The sequence below is a fragment of the Grammomys surdaster genome, unplaced genomic scaffold (genome assembly GCF_004785775.1).
Source record: "Grammomys surdaster isolate TR1022 unplaced genomic scaffold, NIH_TR_1.0 126028, whole genome shotgun sequence".
Lineage (NCBI taxonomy): Eukaryota > Metazoa > Chordata > Mammalia > Rodentia > Muridae > Grammomys > Grammomys surdaster.
Genome location: NW_021620841.1, coordinates 1625087 through 1644015, shown reverse-complemented (window position 1 = coordinate 1644015; position 18929 = coordinate 1625087). Strand labels below are relative to the sequence as shown.

The window sequence follows — 18929 nt, the reverse complement described above, 5'->3', positions numbered from 1 at the left end:
ATTTAGTTTGCTAAATCATAGTAAGTGAGTTGTGGACTTCAACTGTGAAAGCCAAGCTGACATCAAATCTGAAAAATATCCTTCCTCCTCTACTTCCAGAGAGCTATGATTACATGCCCACTCCCATGCCTGATTAGATGTGGTGTTGGGGACTACAGTGGAAACCAGGGCCTGTACCGAGCTGCGACTCTGTCATTTGTTGTGTTCTCATTTGTTTCTTTCTTTCTGTGTCTCTTCCTTTTTTCTGTTTCTTCTTTTCATTTTGAAACAGAGCCTAACCCAGGATGTCCTCATATTCTCTATGTTTCTAAGGAACATCTAATCCTCATGTGTCCACCCCCTAAATACTAGAATACACCCTGCAAAGTTTCTTAGGTGCTGGAGATGTAACCTGGGGACTCCGTACATGCTTCCTTCTTTATAGGGCCATTGAATCAGCAGTTGTTTTTTGAAAATGAGCTACGTTTTAATCCCCTGCCCAATTTACATATACTACAAGTTTTTCTGTGAACTGCTTTGGTGGAAGAACCTTGAAGAAAGATGTGGGGAGAAAATCCCAGAATATGATGGCATCTTGTTAACCCTGCCTTAGAGAAAACATCGTTATAAAATACGTTTGTTCTTCCTCCTCTCAATAGATCGTGTTTACTGAGCATTCTCTTTTATCTGGCCTAACCTTTTTCTAATAGATTTTTAGTTGCCCTGGAGAGACAGCAAAGATATTTTTACTTCTGTCTTTCTTTTTCTTTTTTTTTTTTTTTATTTTAGTTGCAGTCTGTTTCCATAGCTTTACAGATCATTTTATTTCCGAAGTTTTTCTTTGGAACTTCTTTTTCCTTTTTGTATTATTTTCTTTTTTGCTTTTTTTAAAAATCAGATTCATAAAACTATGTTGAAAATAATGGTGCTGTTCACCTATTTCAAGAGTAATGACTCTTATTTCTTGAAAAATATTCCATATATGTCTATCAAAATAAAATTTCATGTAAAATAGGACCCTTAAAATCAATTTATTTACTAATTTTAATGTGTGATATGCATGTGACAACTGAGAGGGTAGCTTTAAACAATCAGTTCTTATCTTCTCCCACGACGAGGAAGAAGGTTCCTTCTTGTTTTCTCCAGCTAGCTGGCCCACAGACACCAGAGTTGACTTTCCTATCTCCAAACCTCATCCTGCAGTAGGAGTACTAGGATTACAGATGTGAACCATTACATCTGCCTGGAGGATCATCAGGTGTGAGAGAAAATACTTACACTTGGTGAACCATTTCACAGCCCCCACCCCAATAGCATTTTAGCAGTTAACCATCTCTTCTGTGCTTCATTTTGCAAAAATTCTATAAGACCTCCCATAGAATTTCTCAATGATTTCTAGAGATAATATGGAGAATTTACTACTCAATTAAAATTGACAAGAAAGTGGGCTTTGAAGTTGATTAAATAAACCAAAGATGCTACAACCATGCTGGGACTCTTTGTTTTAACTTATCTATAATTCCTTCCTCACAATCAATCACAGTCAATGATGATAAATTTTCTACCACAGGTAAAATTGGCAACAGTAAAGTCCTGGTATTCACTGTTGATTTTCATATCTACTGCCTGTTAGTAACCTTGAGAGCAAATGATATGTTTGAGGAATGAAAAAAGTACTTTAGCTTTATGTGACATAATCAGTCTCTACCAAATGCACATTAGAATCACCTGGGAATGTGTTCAATATGCCAAGGTCTAAGTTGTAACCAAACATTTAAATTTTATTTTCCACACTCAGAAGTCCCAAATTCAAGTGTTGAGAAGTACCTGGGTAATTTTAATGGGTGGTTAAGCTTGAAGACCATGGCATTTTGCTTGACTCTGTGGCTACAACCCAGTTCTGATTTAAATACTTGCTATCTGAATTTAGAACTCTTATTTAAAGTCCCTTGTGTTTTGATTTGCTGATCAGTCAAATGGCCATTAGTAGTACCTGAATCAAGGCATCATTCTGAAAATCCAAAGAATTTCAAGATGAATAGTAAAGATATAGTTTCTGAAAGATAATATACAGCAAGTGCTCATGTTCAACATTATTGTCTCAAAGGGACAATCTCAAACATGCAACTGAGAGTGGAGCATGTCTCAGGAGTGGCAGGGCAGGTGTGGGTCCACCCTTAGCTGACTTTTGCCTTGAGGGGAGTGGCTCTTGGCTAAGTAGGGCGTTCCTGCTGGGCTTGGAGTCCAGGACAAAGCAACAAGTAGAAGAGGAACGTTAAAAGGCCTCAGGAGATGGAAGAGTTGGGCTGAGTTGCCTGGCATGGGTGGCCTGCTACAGAGCTGGGGATGAGAGTTGGAGCTTGGAACTGGGGTCAGGGGTAGAGAGAGAAGTTTAGCAGGCAGCCTACCTGGTTCTCTGGCAAGCCTGGCTTGTGGATTAACAAGGAGAGTCTGCTGGAGTTGGGAGTTGAGAAAGAGCAACCAAACGGGCCTACTTTTATTTTAGGTGTTGGGGTCTGCCTATGATCTCTTCACACCACATTTTCAAGATCCAATGCACACATGCTAAGATTGCAGTTGGCAGGGCCCCCAATTTGAATTGTGATAGAAATAGTGAGAAATAGCATCTATCCCTCTCACTCTTAGCATTTTTTTTTCTGTCTTCATTTTCACAGTGCATTATATTAGTAATGAAGTCAGAAAGGCGCTGAACGATCTTAATATTCCAGAAGATTGTTACGGTGGCCCGGGTGCTTTAAGTGTGACATTAAGATATCTAATATTCAGAAGCATTAGAAGAGTAAAATTGTATCTACTCCTACTTCCCTAGATGTAGTTTGTATTACAGAGATATCACTTAAATTCATGTGCTGGCTGCAGGAGAAAAAGAAAGAAGCCAATTACACTTAGAGAAACTCAATGAAATGTACTTGTAACGGACAGACCTTATTTCTAAATCATATCCTGGTATGAGTGTCACGTTCATACCCTTTAGAGAGAAGACCCATTTGCTATCATTTAATATTGAAAGTACTGATTTTACTGCTTTGCATTTAAAAACCTACAGCTAACTGAGTGTGAGCCATTTCACAGAGTTAACCTCTAAACTTGATCTTGTTTGTCAGAAGTTCCTGACCGTAATCCAAATGGACACTGAAACAAGAAGCAACCTGGGTTCCTTCAGATCCTTCAGATCTTTGAAGCCTTCTGTCTCTGTGTCTTAGAGCTTTCCTCACCTCTCCATCCCAGCTGCCACTGCACTTTCCTGTTCCTTAGAATGACACTGATGTCACACAAGTTGTCTCTTCCTTCTCAGGTCTATTTTCTTGTGTGCTACACAGAGATGTTTGAGGAGCTAACTCTAGTCCACAGCCCTCAATCACATTAAGTTCACCTAATATTCCAGCTATTGCTTCAAATATCTCAGATTCAAGGCAGATAACTCAAGACTTCAACAGACTCTGATTATCAGGTTCATCTTGCATTTCATGTGTCAATGTCAGTGACCAAACTTGGTCACGTCCATAATATTAGGGAATCTTCAGAGTAAACTTCTATGTTCAACTTGAACATCTAAGTGGTTTGCTAGTCACTAAAACATACCAGTGGCCAACCTGACCTGTCCTAAAACCCAGATGGCCTTATTTAACTTCACCTTTGCACAGATAATATTTACACAAGCCTTTTCAGATAAAGGAACACAGCCAAAGGCCAGTTTAGAGAACTGTGAGATAATTGAGGTATTGCTATCATTTTGTCTATATTTTTCCTGGGAAGGAACATTTATTTTACTTGTTTTCTTTTTCCTGACTGTTTTCACAGTTCTGCAAAAAGAAGGCTTCCAATAATATATTTTCTAAAGGGTTTCTTCTAAGGTACAAATATTAAATGTGTGATTGGTAAAGCCAAGATGAATATTTTTAATCTAAATAGTTGCTATGCTACCAATTTACTTTAAAAAAATATTTAGAGTGATTCATAATCCCACCAGAATGATTACTGCATGTGAATGATGTCCATCTTTTATTATCAATCTGAATTGCAAAAATGCTTGCTTCTTATTTCAGGTTGCATCTTTGGCTGCTTCTATGAAGGCTTGACTGTTCATGTGTGTGTATTCCTCATTTCTTTTCTAGGAGGCTTGTCTTTCCTGTCTCTCATTCTTTCTCTGTAACATTCTTTTATTTTCAGGATGTCTTTCCTTTCTCATTTCAACATTTGAGAAATGTTTAAGAAGACATATCCAAAGGATTTTGTTTTTAATTTTCAGTTTAAAATTATAATTCCTATGACTTTTTAAAATCTGTTTCTCTATGAATTCCATTTAAGTCATTGAGCAACTGTATGAGAATCCTTCATATTGGTTTTAAGCTTTCACTGAAAAAAATACATGGTATTTAGATAACAAAAAATGAAAGTGCATGGTGTGTCATTTTGGTGTGATGTTCATGATGGCTTATGTGTACATCAGAGTGACTGGATAACAGCTGCAGGATAACTATGTTCATGTACATAGCATCTTACACAACATACAGAAATGGAAATCATTATGCTTCTTTTCAAAATAGAGGCATGCTTTTTTCTCCTGGGGTACCACTAACTCGCCAACATGCTTCATGGTCTCTGGCTTACCCTTCTACAGTGTTTACACCTATACAGAGGCCAGATTCCACTACTTATACTAACACTGGAGCCTAAGTGTTCTTTACTCTGTTAGGTATTGCTGCCCTTGTTCAGAACACTAGTGTCTTCAACATGAACAGGGCCAACTGTAGTCATGACTTATCCTACCAGATAAAGATTTCCTTTATGCACATTTAAAATGTTGTTTCATTATAAACACCCAATTCATGCTGTCTGGGTGAATTGTAATTTTAAACTTGGTGAATGAAAATGGCCCCTTTAGACTCATAGGGAATGGCATTATTGAAGGTGTCACCTTGCTGAAGTAGGTGTAGCCTTGTTGAAGGAAGTATGTTACTGGGGGTAGGATGGCTTTGAAGTTTCAGAAGCTTAAGCCAAGTTTAGTGGCTCACTCTGTCTTCTTGCTGCTTATGGATCCTGTTGTAGAACCCTTTGCTACCTCTACAGCACCATGTCTACTTGCATGCCATCATGCTTCCCACCATGATAATAATGGACCAAACCTCTGAACTCTAAGCCAGCCCCATGAAATGGTTTGCTTCACAAGAGTGGCCATGGCCATAATGTCTCATCAGAGCAATAAAACCCAAACAAAGACAGTGAACACCATAGTACATATCTGCTTTGGTTTGGATGAGTGTCCCTGAAAATCTGTCATATTGGGAAATGATGCCGCCTGCCTTGAAGAATACAGATGCTAATGATGAAGGCATGTGCCTGTAATCTCAGCACTGAGGTGAGCCTTAGCTATTATATAGGAAGACTGTATGTTAAAAAGAAAACTCCCAAGAGTAGAGCTATTACGGAAGGTCCTTGAGTTACTCTGGTTGATAGTACTTGCACTGGCACCTGCTTCTGGCACCTATTATCCTTTCCAGAGATGCAAACCAATAGAGCCACCAGATCATGAACTTGTATCTCGTATACTGTGAGTCAAAGCGAACTATTGTTAGCCTCAGAAGTAATCTGTGTCAGGTGTTTTGTTTAACTGCTACAGAGCCAACGAAGCCAATAGCCAAACCTAGCCACAGTAGACCCTAAGGAATATTGCATCTTAATGTTAGGCATGTGACCAGGAAAACGGTAAAAATCATACTTGATTAACAGGGGATCAACAGCAATCTCTACCACATTCCTTTGTTTCCCTTGCTGAGTAGATGCAGGTTTCTGTCTCTAACATTACTTTGCACAGCCAAATAGACATTGCATTTGTCTTTGCTGTAACCAGGATTAAAACCATATATCTTGTCATGCGGCCCTTATCAGCCATCCCTGTATCAAATAGCATCTAATTATACTAATTGAAGATGACTAAATATGACATTGAAGTTTCCTTGTCCTGACAAATAAACATGTAGCAAAATTAAATTTTAAAAAAGGTCTGTAGGCCAACTAGGGCTTCTTGGCAACTTTAAGGCCAGCCTAAGCTACATGTGAGATGTTGCTCTAAAAACTAATAGTTAGAGATGGAGCTCAATGGGAGAATTCTGGGCTTGCAAGTATAATACCTGCATTCCAATCATAAATAAATAAATAAATAAATAAATAAATAAATAAATTTCTCCCTCAAGCATTCTTTTCTCTATATTTATTTAAAACTGATATAGACAATCTTGAGATACATATTCAGTCCTCAAGTATACCAAAACCTTTTTCCGAAAGAGTCCATATCCTCGCCTGGGAGATGTACAAGAAAGCCTGCTGCCCATTTAGTATTCTTGATCTCTCCAGGGTTTTATTTACTCACACTCTCCAGTGTTGCTCTCTGGGGCTGGGTTCGGCTTTAAGTACAAGCAGAACCATTCAAGAAGATGATGAACAATGGAGGGCTAAAGAGGAAATCTTTCCAAGCATAAGATGCACAGGTAAATTTCTTGGCATTAGTAAATTAATAGCATAAAGTGGTATTTTTAAAAATCATGACTTTACATTTGCTGTACCTTTTTCTGAACTTGACCAAAAGAAGGGGCGGGGGGGGGGGGCCAGAGCAAAGAAAACCAGAGAAGAAAGGATAATACAAACCTCAAGATGTTTCTAGAAATTTTCAATTCTGTTGTGCCCTCAAGCTGCCAGGTTCAGTGAGCGAAATGGTATTTCCAATGAATCCCCAAATGTATCAGACAACAGGGAAAAAAGATATGAAGTAGTTTTGTAACTCTCACTCCAAACTTTTTCTGTATTAGATAAGTTGTCAGCTTGTTTCTGGGAGAGTCTGGAAGGTAGCAAAGAATTGTGATATTGCAGAGTTTATGCCAAGCTCATCCTCACTGACCTTCTGTAACAAAAACTCTCATTGTATTCCTTTCAATGGAAGAGAAGAGGTAAATTAAGGTGGATGGGAAGGAGAAGGTACTGAAACTCAACGTTTTAGAGAGAAAACTTTAATCAAACTTTAAAACAGGTGGAAAGTTTTTTCTTCCCTCTAACCAATGAATACTTTCTGGGTACCACTTATATGCATATCCTCTTCTAGTAGTTAGTATTTAAGGACGGAACAAAGAAGGCTTACTTGCCTTAGTGAACTTAAAAGACTTCTGATGGAGAAAACAGCAAGATGTATAATCCTGAATTATGAGTTATGGTGAATGCTAAAAGCATGTTCATGATGCTATGAGCATATTGAATGGGTATGTTTAAATGAGGCTCTGTGGTATGAGGCAAGGCTTCCCTGAAGCCACAATAAATTTTCTCCTGCCTACAGGATGAGTGTGAATGCATTCGGCGGGTTAGGGTGGAAGAGTCCATTTAATGTGAGCAGGGTCGATAGTTCTAAGGAAGGAGATTCTGTTTCTGAGCTTAAGTATGAGTGTCACTTGCCAAGTATTTGTTGAAAATCATGCCATGTTCTGGGAACTGTGGCTCCTCCCCTTAGAGATCACGCAGTTTAGAAGAAGAACCCTTTACTACCTATGACAGTCTAACACAGATATGTGGTTCCATGCTAGCTATTCCCCATATGCCGAGGGAACAATGGGTACAACTAGGTCTACTTGGGTGTGAAGAGTTTGAAATCTAGGGAAACTACTCTTTGGGAATAGGAAGTATAAATGTAATGTTTATTCACCTGAAATAATTGTTGTCTCAGAGGTTTGCTGCTGAATAAGCTCACCCTTTCTAGCTCTGAACTCTGGCTGGCTGGTTCAACTCAGCAGTTCTGGCTCAAACTCCTCTGCATGCTAACAAATTCAATCTGGCTTCTCTCAGCTTCTCACTGACGAGCTCTTCTTGGCCTCAAACTATCTCTGGCAATTTGTTCTAATCTTCTGGCTCCTTCTTGTTCTCTGACTTCAACTGCCTTTGCTGACCTGCCCTGAACTGCATGAACTCATGAATCAAGTCACCTTCACTTCACTGCACTCACTACATGGATTCCAAGTTGCCTGAACTGACTGAGATACTTTATTCTCCCTGTACTGCTCTTAAATTGCTTTCTTCTGAGAGTTGGGTAAATCCTATCTCTGACCAGTTCTGCACACCTTTCTCTCATTCATCACTGTGTCTGCTCAAACTAGACATCATTGTTTAGGATGAAAGGTGTCCACTAAGGATATGTCTGCATCCCAGACAGATCATACAGACCCAGGAGGTCTTCCGGTGTGATCAGAGTAGCCATGTTACTGGACTAAAATTCCTCTACAAGGATATTCCTCCTATCATTCTGAAGGAAGAGAAATATTTAGCAAAGGAATTTTAGGGCAGAGAGTACTTTCATATCTGAAAGATGTAAACAGTAGTATTGTATATGTCAGAAGTAACATCAGCTCTTAGTTCAAGAACATAGAGTTGTTCAAGGTTCAGAGAAGGGGCTCATGCAGGTTAACAACAATGTATTGAAGGCCTCACCTGCTATAGACAAGTGAGACATTCAAGATCATGAAGGGACTAAGGCAGTTTAGAAAAGCTTTCCCCAGTACTATTGTGGAGATAATGTTTTCTGGAAGTAGAGTTGAGAGCAGAAAGTACAGAACTGTCCTTGCAACTCAATTTTTGAAATTATGAAGATCTCATCTAGGGCAGAACTGTAGCAGAGAGAAGAGGTATAGCAGAAAAATGTTTAGATGAGATAGGCATTTGTTGGTTATTCCTTAACAGGGAAAATAAAATGAGGAAAAGAGAAGTTTTGGCTTAAAAATGGACTCTACTACTAGTTCAAGGACAAATGTGTCTCCTGAGAGAGATAATGTGCTGAAATTGACTAGTTGATACCCTAGAAGCCTGCTGGGAACTGAATGTAAAGCTAAAGATTACAAATGATGTCAGAAAGTGAGAACAGGTTCTTAAGCCATAGGATAGAACTCAGAAGAGATAGATCATGTTGTCAAAACCTATGGTCCATGGAGCAGTATTTAGGACATTCTGTGATCCTCAAACTTAAAGCAAAACCAAAAGTGAGGTGTGCGTACCAGTGAGAAGAAAGGCTTACAGGTAACTAAATGGGATTTTTTTTTCCCAAGAGGGTAGAGGGCTGAGTGCTTATCTCTGTGTTAAGGCAAAAACCTTATCCTATTGGTAGAGGAAGGTTTGGGCTAGAGTATATGACATAAAGAAAAGTCAAAAAGAGCCATGTGTTGTAGCCTAAGCATCCTTGACAAGGTAGAGTTAACATCTTAGATGGTGTGGTGATTTGAATATGCATGGCCCTGGGAGTGGTATTTTTAGAGGTTATGGCCTTGTTGGAGTAGGTGTGACCTTGTTGGAGGAAGTGTGTCACTTTGGCATAGGCCTTGAAATCCTCCTCCTAGCCACATGGGAGCCAGTCTTCTCCTGTTTGACTTCAGAACAAGATGTAGAACTCTCAGCACCATGACTGCCTGGATGCTGGACATTACTGTGAAGTAAGGTTTTGAGTGAGCAAGTGAAAAGAGTAGAGTGTGTAAGCAAGATCTGGGTTTGTCAGAATGACTTTACAAATGCTACCATATTTGGAAGGCTTAATAAACTATTCTAATGAACTTAACATTTAAATTTACATTTACCTTTAGATTAAGTTACATTGCATACATTTTATCATGTGAGGCATATATTTTAAAATAGTTAGATTTCCAAAAAGGTTAAATATGCCTGCAGGAAGCCCTCTTCACAATCTTGTTGAATAAGATGTCTCTCCTATCAGTTGTAAAAATGGAAAGTGGAAGAAGACTGCTTTAACATCTTTATTCAGAATTGATGCTCTCTTCCTATCACAGAAGTTTGATATTGGCATCAGTGTGACTGAGGACAAGCTTGTACATGTCAAAGGTATGCTCTTTGAGCCAACATAAACATACATTGCTGGTGTTCAATTGCTGTTTTCAATGCACTGCTGTTTGTCTTACATGCACTTCACAGGTTACTCAAGTGCCTCCTTACATCTTAAAGGAAACATATGTTCAAGTTTGAAGAGCCAAGGTTCGCATTATCAATATATCTCTGCCACATTCAGGCAGTTTACCAAAGTACTAAAGTATGTGTAGTATTGTCAGTGCAAGATAGGAAGGCACCATTTCTATGGTCTCCCTTAGTCACGATAGTCACAGTTTGTTGAGTCTACAGTGAGACCAGAGACATGTCCTGAAAAAGATATAGTGAAAGTATCTGCAAGGAATTATGGATAATTTTTTCTTTCATAAATGTAATACACACATAGGCACCTTACATGTGCAAACACAAGTGGTAGCCAAACCTACAAAATAAAACTTCACTTTCTCTCTCTTTGGGCTTTATTTCCAGTTAGCTCAATCCTGCTTCCCAGATATCTGCTCACCATTCTCCAGAGCACTTCAAGCACAGCATGCTACTTTTCACTTAACACACTTGCGTTAAATACCGTTCAGTGTGAGCGTTGCCCTATCCAGTATTCCTCCTGTTTACCAAAAATGTTTTATTCTGAAATTGAAAAGATAACAAAATATCACTGAATAGGGTATACTGTGAGGAATATAAAATGCAAGCCACAAGTAATCAGACATGGATCTGGTAATGTAGCTTACTTAGCTCTTAAAATAGCTGCTTAGCATACTGAAGCCCCACATTTCGTCTCTAACACTGTGTAAAATTCAAACATGGTTACATACATCTCTAATTCCAGCCCTCCAGAGGTGTAGGTGGAAGGATCAGAAGTTCAAGATCATCCTTCGCCTCATAGCAGGTTCAGGGCATCCAGGGATACAAGATTTTCTATTTCAAAATGAGCAAATGCACACAGAAATACCCCATACTCATTCTAAATGTACATCTATCTAGAAGTACATACAAGCAATAAAGGAGGAGGTTTAGTTTGAATAGTATAATCAATTTTGGGCTCTATAAAAGCTGATAATTTAATCAAGAGTAAGAAAATACCAGGTTCTAGCCATATATAAGGGAGGCCTGAAGACAAGAAAGATCAAAAGCAGTTTGGAGCAGAAGGCAGGGCCATGCAGGAAATGTATGCTAAAATCACAAGGCAGAAACTGAAGAAGAGAGAGATGATTGATTGATTGATTGATTGACTAATTGATTGATTATGATGATTGGTGGTGGTGGTGGTGATGGTGATGGTGATGATGATGATGATGATGATGGACCAGAATTGCTTTAGGTTTTTATTGTGATTATGGAGAGAAAATTCTTGAGTGATTTTAAGAGGAAATGCTTAATTTTGTAGAGATGTCTGGGGCTCCTCTAGAAAAAGAAAGAAAATACCAGGAAGCCACTGTCATCTGTGTTGTTGAGGCAGGCAGTTTGGCCATATATGAGAAGACATGCATATATTTAGAATGTGCGAGCTCAAGATATATTCAGAATGAGCAAAATCATTTCTCTGCCTCTGATCCTGGACAGCAGCTATCACACGTGCCCTCCACTCAAGTGGCACTCCCTCCCGCTTGCTCCTACCTGTACCTTTCTCTCCTCCTTGCCCCATCAGCAGTTTTTCAGATTTGATCTGAAAATTCAGAAAGCAGCATGTGCTGATATCTGCTGTAATCTGTCCTTTTAACATCTTAGCTTAATGTTGCATAGCAATTTGTATTTTAAAAAATGTTGTTTTAGGAAGCTTCTAAATTCTGTCTCTGTCAACTCTGTTCTCCCATCCTGCCATTAACACTGCTAGTTTCTTAAGTCAGTCACTCTTTGCCACTGTCCCTCTGTCTGTCTCTATCTCCTCCACTATACCCCTACCTCCAGCCTCCACCTTCCCAGCATCACTTGTGGTCCACACTGAATACATGATGCTCTGGAATTCCATGCAATTGGAGCTTTTATTCTGTCGATTCTTCTTCTGCCCATATATCCCACCCTCTACCATGGCTTGATGATGTCACTGTGGAATCTCTGTGTCAATTGTCTTCCCTAAGAACATCAGCACTATGGCAGGGCAGCAGAAGCCTGCTGAGAAGCTCCGTAGTCTTTGAGGAGCCTCAGTTCCACAGTAAAAGGAAGAATCCATTCCCATCACTGAGAGAAAAAGAAAGAAAAATTTCTCATAATTGCATTTTCTTTCTGCCAAGATCCTCTTAAAAAGACTTGAGTTTTTCTCAGAGTTTTCTAATTTGAAAAAAAATAAAATACAAGATATCCTCCTTTCCCAGCTATTTCCAAGAGAGTCCCTAATTTCTTGATTAAAAGCCCAGTTCCCTTCTTTTCCTAACACAATAGATGTTATTCTTTTACAATAAAGATTTAAAACTCATAAGACTTTAGGAACACGGAAGTTGCTGTAGAAAACCTCTTTAACCCGGCAGCTGTACTCATCCTACGAACACACTTTGGATGTCTCCATTGTTTAACAATGTCTTAATTGTAAGATTGGAGTGTCTGAGCTGCACCGTGTCATGTTTTATAATCTTAGTTTTCTTCTGAGTTCGACAGCAAACTATGAACAACAATGATCACACTTTAAAACAATCTTTGCTCTGGTTAACTTGATGAATGAGAAATACATTTTTAAGGGGAGTGAAACACAGTACCCAGTGTTTAGCCTGATGGTTTGTGATCCTATTTTACATTTAATGAAAAAAAAGAATTGAATTGCTTTTTGGTATAATTAAGTAGACTTGAACACTGTTCTTTTCTTTCTACATATCTAAGCACCATTATTTTTTAAGGCTGTTATTGGTAAGTAATGAGCCAATTGTAAAATTCATTTTGTGTTTCTTGCCATAGACGGTGATTTATTTTTGTATTTTGGTATGTGAAGCAGGCAATAGATGATAAATTTGAAATACTTTCATGGAGGTCAAATGCTGTTTAGTCTCTTTTGAGAAAAATCATGAAAACTTTTTATAGGTACAAATTTTCACTCTCTCTCAAAAGATTTTTTTTCCTCATTGTTGAGATTTAAATGTGATATGCCCCACATTGGCTCATATGTTTGAAAGCTGGTTATTTGTAGTGGTGTTGTTTGGGAAGATTGTAGAACCTCTAAGGGATCATGGTTTCTTAGACACAGCTGGTCACTGGAGTTGCATTTACAGTTTTATAGCTGGGTCCCAATTCTTGCCCCATCTTCGCTTCCTGATGGCTGATGCAGTATTAGCAGCTGAGGCTAATACTCCACTGTCATGATGTCCCTGCCACAGTGCAATGTACAGCCTTAAACTGAAAGCCAGAACAAACCCTTCTTCTTTAAATTACTCCTTGTCAGGTATGTTGTCGTGGCCACAAGAAAAGTCACCAATTAAGTCATTCTCTTTGTCTTTCTGTTGACCTCTGCCCTTAAATTATGCTTGTAGAATATTATAGGTTCAAACAGTCCAAAATGCTGTACCAAATATTGTGAACCAGCACCGGTGCTTGACAAGAGGAAAGTCATGACTCTTTCAGTATCGTAATAAATTAGAATACGTATCATAGAGAGGAGAGACAGTTAGATACTTTGGAAGAGCTGAGCACCAAACTTGGCTTCCTTCTCATTAGTTACTCTTGGACAGTTTACTTAATCTCTCTCAGGGTCTGTATCTCTCTGGGTCAGTCATGAGACTCAGCCATTCAAACATATATAATTTGAAAATATAAAAGTAACAAACAAGTATAAGATAGTTATTGTTTAATTGGCAGAAGATAAGTTTGGGGCCCTTCCAAAAAGGAGAAGGTCTAAGAACTTTCAATAGATAATTGCCTGAGAAGTAAAATGATTTGCCATGCTTAAGGCTAAAGTCCTCCTAATGATGCTCTCATTAGATAATTGCATGCAGCTGGGCGGTGGTGGCGCACGCCTTTAATCCCAGCACTTGGGAGGCAGAGGCAGGTGGATTTCTGAGTTTGAGGCCAGCCTGGTCTACAGAGTGAGTTCCAGGACAGCCAGGGCTACACAGAGAAATCCTGTCTCAAAAAAAAAAACAAACCAAAAAACAAAAAAGATAATTGCATGCAGAAAGGATGTACGAATTAATACTATAAAGATGTTCCAAGAATGTTGCAAGCGACAGGTATGTGTATACATGATTTGCTTTCATGTTGGCCATAGCTTTTTCCTCTTGGGTAAATGTTTGCAGTTTCAGACCCCTGTGGGACAGATAACTGTGATGTAAGAGGAAACGTTTTCTTTTGGCTAGATACCAAGGAACTTTATCACACGAGTCCCTTATCCTTCCTGTAAACATCAATATTGGCAGCTGGGAAGGTAGGCTGTTTTCTCCCTTCCTATAAGTAAAAGAAGACACAAATATATTTAGTCTGTTAAATATAAGGGTTTGGGCTCTGTTGGACTTGATCTATAATTTTTCAGCTAAATGATAAAGGAGGAAGCTAGATGAAGGAAGGCAAAATCCCTTCTCATTTTGTGAGGATGGAATTAGACTTTGTCTTGACAAGAAGTGGACAAGCTCTGCAAAAATTATAGCATCGAGCTGAAATTGTCCTGTATTATCACAAAGCAGTTTTGTCCAAATGCTACACAGTTATGCATAGGATAAGCTTTCTCTGTTGGGAGAAAAATAACTTGCACTTGATACTTCTGATAAATGAACTGTGGGGTTTATGATGCCTCTCAGTTGTAATCTAAACAAAAGAGCATCCTTCCAAAAGTGGACTTCATTCCAGGAGGATGTCAAAGCATGTTATTAGCAGTCTGCGTGTTTTCATTAGCATTGCTTATCTGTATCTGCTCCCCCAAGTCTTCCTATGAGTTAGAAAATGTTTTAAGACAAATTCCTTTTGAATCTCATCTTTGTTTAGACACAACTCCTCCATTGTTGTTGACTAATTCTTCACTATTTTGCCAACCACCCTAAAGTTCTCCTGGAGTCAACTCTTTTACTTGTCAAAACATTATGACCTTTTTGATTACTTTAGTCAGGAGAGCACAGATTTTCTCTAAGTCCTGGGTAGATGATAGAACATTATTCTCCTCTGGAAATCTTTCCTACTTTAAAAATGGATATGATCAGCATTCTCTCAAGAGTCAGTAGAAATAAAATACTCATATTCGTAAGGACTACAGAAATAGAAATTAGTAACATACAGCTGTTTGTGACGATGTTGAAAAGATTGATCGTGAAATGTATGTTACAGCTTTGAAGGGAAAGATATCCTGGCAGTTTGGGAGCCAAGGGATACCGCAAAGTCACATTTCACAACAAACCTTATGCAAGAGATTTATTGAGAAAGACACAAGAGGGTGGGCACCTCTGCTTGGGAGAGAAGTGAACTGAGCAGGAGGTTTATATAGGGTTTATTGGAGGCAGAGCTTTCCAGGGTGATCTAGAATTGGTGGGGTTCTGTGCCTGGATCTTGGGTTTTTAGGGTTTCTTTTTTGGGGGGGGGGTGTTTTTTGTGTTGGGGCGGTGATTTTTTGGAGGTTATTTTGTTTGTTTTTTTTGTTTGTAGCTGTTGTTTTGTTGTTAGTTTCTTTTGAGAGTGTTGCCACCTGTGTCTTGAGGGACTGGAAATAAAAAGGTAGTCTTGGGGCCTGCAAAGCCCTGATACCAAATCCCAGTGGTTAGACAGGAGTTAGACACTCCTGTGAACACCAGCAAATTTAAGGTAAGTGTGAGGAAATTATTCAGTTTTCTACACAAGAAAGGGAAATCAGCATATAAAGAGAAGGTAAGAACTTTTAGGGGAAAGAGCTTGGAGATATACAGTGACACAGTACTTGCCTGTGTAAGCCTCTGGGGTTGATTCTGATCCCCAGCACTGAAAATACTAAACCAACACAACATTGTCTGAGTGACATCTATTCAGAGACCTAAAGTATATAACTGGGTAGTAAACTGTTTAGAACTGTAAGATATACAGCATAATGTGCTGCAGAGTGAATAGATAGAAATCTACCTTCACCTACCACTGTTGATTTTGTAGAATACCAAACACAGAATTAGGAATCTAAAAGTAGTCGGAAGGAATGGACTCTATCTGTAAAGCATGCTAACTTAACCGAAATTGATAATCAATAGGAAAGGCACTGAAACTCATCATACTATGGAAGGGGCCCTGTAACTTTCAGTAATACTCTTGGCAGTTAGAGTTATCTTACAAAATGATAGTGAAATGAAGGCTTTGATAATCAAAAACTGAATAGTCTTGCTACCGGTAGACCTTCAGTGAAGAGATGTCTAAAAACACATACCTTGAGCAGAATTAAAATCATTCTTGAAGGATAATCTAAGACGGTGAGTGAACCAAATGGCAAGCATGATACAAGCACAGATAAGCATCGTGGCATACATTGACCAGGGAGGTATGTTTATGTTATCAAGCAAAGGGCCTAGAGATGTATTGCCAGAAATACAGTCTTCAGTGTTCTTCCCAACTACCACCACTTTGAATTCAATCAACAATATGCTAGGGAATACTGTCTGTTAGCATAGAGGGCTGCCTTTGGGGTTCTTGTTGACCAGGAAGCCCAGTGGAAGTGTGACCCTAATGGATAATTGTAAAATCAGATATTTATGTTATGAAATGTGATAACTCATAAAACATATAAATATGTACATGTAAATACATTTAATAAAAAGAGCATTATGGTGAATATATCCTCTAGCCCCTAAAGTAACCCTTTCCAAGTACTATTTGTGTCTTAATTAGTTTCCTCTTAGTTCTTCCTTTTCTGTCGTTATTAACTACTGTCTGAATCATTGCACTAAATATTGTAGCATATTCTTTACTGAATGTAATATTAGTCGTTCCAAATTTAAATATACATTTTGTTACTTGATTATAAATGTATTTTTTTATTTATTACATGCTATTGAATGTACGCAAAGTAAAAATGTAATCGATGTTGTTTTAAGCCAGCTGTTATATTACAAAGAAAATTAACAGTTATAGAACAAGGACAGTTATAAAACAGTTATAAAACTGTAAGACTGCTAGAGCTATCCAAAAATAACACTGAGAAGTGCATTTATCTGCTGTCCTCATCCACTGGCAGCAGCTGTAGTTGCCTGCATGGAGCAGCCAACATCCTAACATGGGAAGGGAAGGAGTCCATCACCTTCCACCCCTACCTGAGGTGCAATGGACAATTAATGGACCTGGGGAAGGGAAGAGACAGTTTTCTTTAAATGTATGATTTCTGGTAGCTTGACCATGCTCCACTGGGTATCCTCACACTTCAGAGTATATGGAAGAGATCAATTGGAGGTGTTCTTTTTTAACCCCCCCCCCAAAAAAAAGGACATGAATTTGGGAGAGAAGGACATAGGGACATATCTGAGAGGAGTTAGGGGAAGAGATGAGCTCAAATATATTAAATATAATATATATATCTAAAAATAAATGAATGCATTCATCAGTATTTAGAAGCATCTTAGAACATACTTTGGATATCACAGTATCCTAGGTGAAGATTCCCAAGGCATAAGTAGCAGCTTTGGTGCTTAAAGTTAGGTATCAACAAGTGGCCATTCCTCTTAAGAAACTAACTTTATCAAAATGAATGAAGCCCATTTATTAACAAAATTGATGTTTATTTTCTTCCTTCCTACTACCAGGACTTGTCTTCCTCATGTTCTTTATCTTTCTTACAGAAGTCACCGCAAATATCCCAGTATTCTCAGATTACCCCTCATTTTGTGTTGTCAATGTGACTCTATCCCTCTTCAGCCTGTATCTTTCATCACTGCTCAACAGTGGAATATTTTCCAAGCTTTGTTCTTCCTAGTGGTCCATCTTTCCTGGTTACTATTCCCATTCTTACCTATCATCTTCACTTTGGCTACGACCTGACCCAATGCAAATACCCACACCCAACAGCACAAGGAAATTGCTAGTATTCAGTATGTTTCATCACAACATCCCCTCTATCTCTTCATGCTTACAGAATGCTCCATACTCATTCATTTATAAGGATACACTACTTGTTCCCTTCCCTCTGCTGCCTCTCACCTAATCATACATGCTGTTCAAGACATTACCATCTCTGCGTGGTCCGTGCCTGCACCTTAAAGCTAAATATAAGTAAATAAAAATATATGTCTTTAAAATCACTATCCATAACATCAGGTGTCTCCTATTATAGGGAAATCATTCTAGAACAGTGATTCTCAACCTGTGTTTTTGGACCCCTTGGGGGTGGTATTAAACAACCCTATCAGAGCAGTCACCTAGGCATTGGAAACACAGATATTTGCAGTATTTGTAAAAGTACCAAAGCTAAAGTTATGAAGCATCAACAGGCTTAGGGGTTACCACAGCACGAGGAACTGTGTTAAAGGTTTGCAGCATTAGGAAGATTGAGAGCCACTGTTCTAGTGTTTGCTAGTGTTTTCGAATAGTTTCTCAGATAACCCTATTCACACCTTATTGCCATGACTAAAATTCCCAGAGTCTCTCCTGATCCCTGGTCCTACTAGAGACTATTACTATATTTTCTCTCTTACTATGAATTTAGAAGTCATCAGTGTTAGAATTCGAGCGCAGTTTGGACAGACAACACCAAAGCCGATCCGATCCAGTTCCAAGGGAAGGGGTTTATTTGGGGAAGGGAGTGGGAGAGAGGAACGGGAAGATGGCGAGTGAAGAGAAGAGGAAGAGAGAGAGAAGTAGAGAGGAGTAAAGGCCAGCCATGACCACGTGGAGAGAGGGGGAAGAGAAGGGGGGAGGGGAGAGGATAACCTGCAGGTGCTCAGGGTTGAGGAGCAAGAGAGAGAGGAGGGGCCAAGCAGCCCCTTTTATAGTGGGCAGGGTTACCTGCCTGTTGCCAGGTAACTCTGGGGCAGAGCATACCTAGCTGTTGCCAGGTGACTCTGGAGGTGGAGTTTAACAGATTGCTAACAATCAGAGTTTCCCCAGACATCTGTTAATACATCTGACATTCATTATCATCTGTACTGTTAAGGTTACGTTTCCCTCCTCTTTCGGAGAAAGTGTTCATGCTGTTAATTCAAATGAAACTCTTCACT

General features: G+C 38.9%; 1 protein-coding gene across 1 annotated transcript in view; it reads left to right on the top strand.

The window, feature by feature from the left end:
- Positions 1–18929, top strand: part of Tmtc2 (transmembrane and tetratricopeptide repeat containing 2) — a 385985-nt gene that overhangs the window by 349265 nt on the left and 17791 nt on the right. The gene's annotated exons all lie outside the window — the stretch shown is intronic.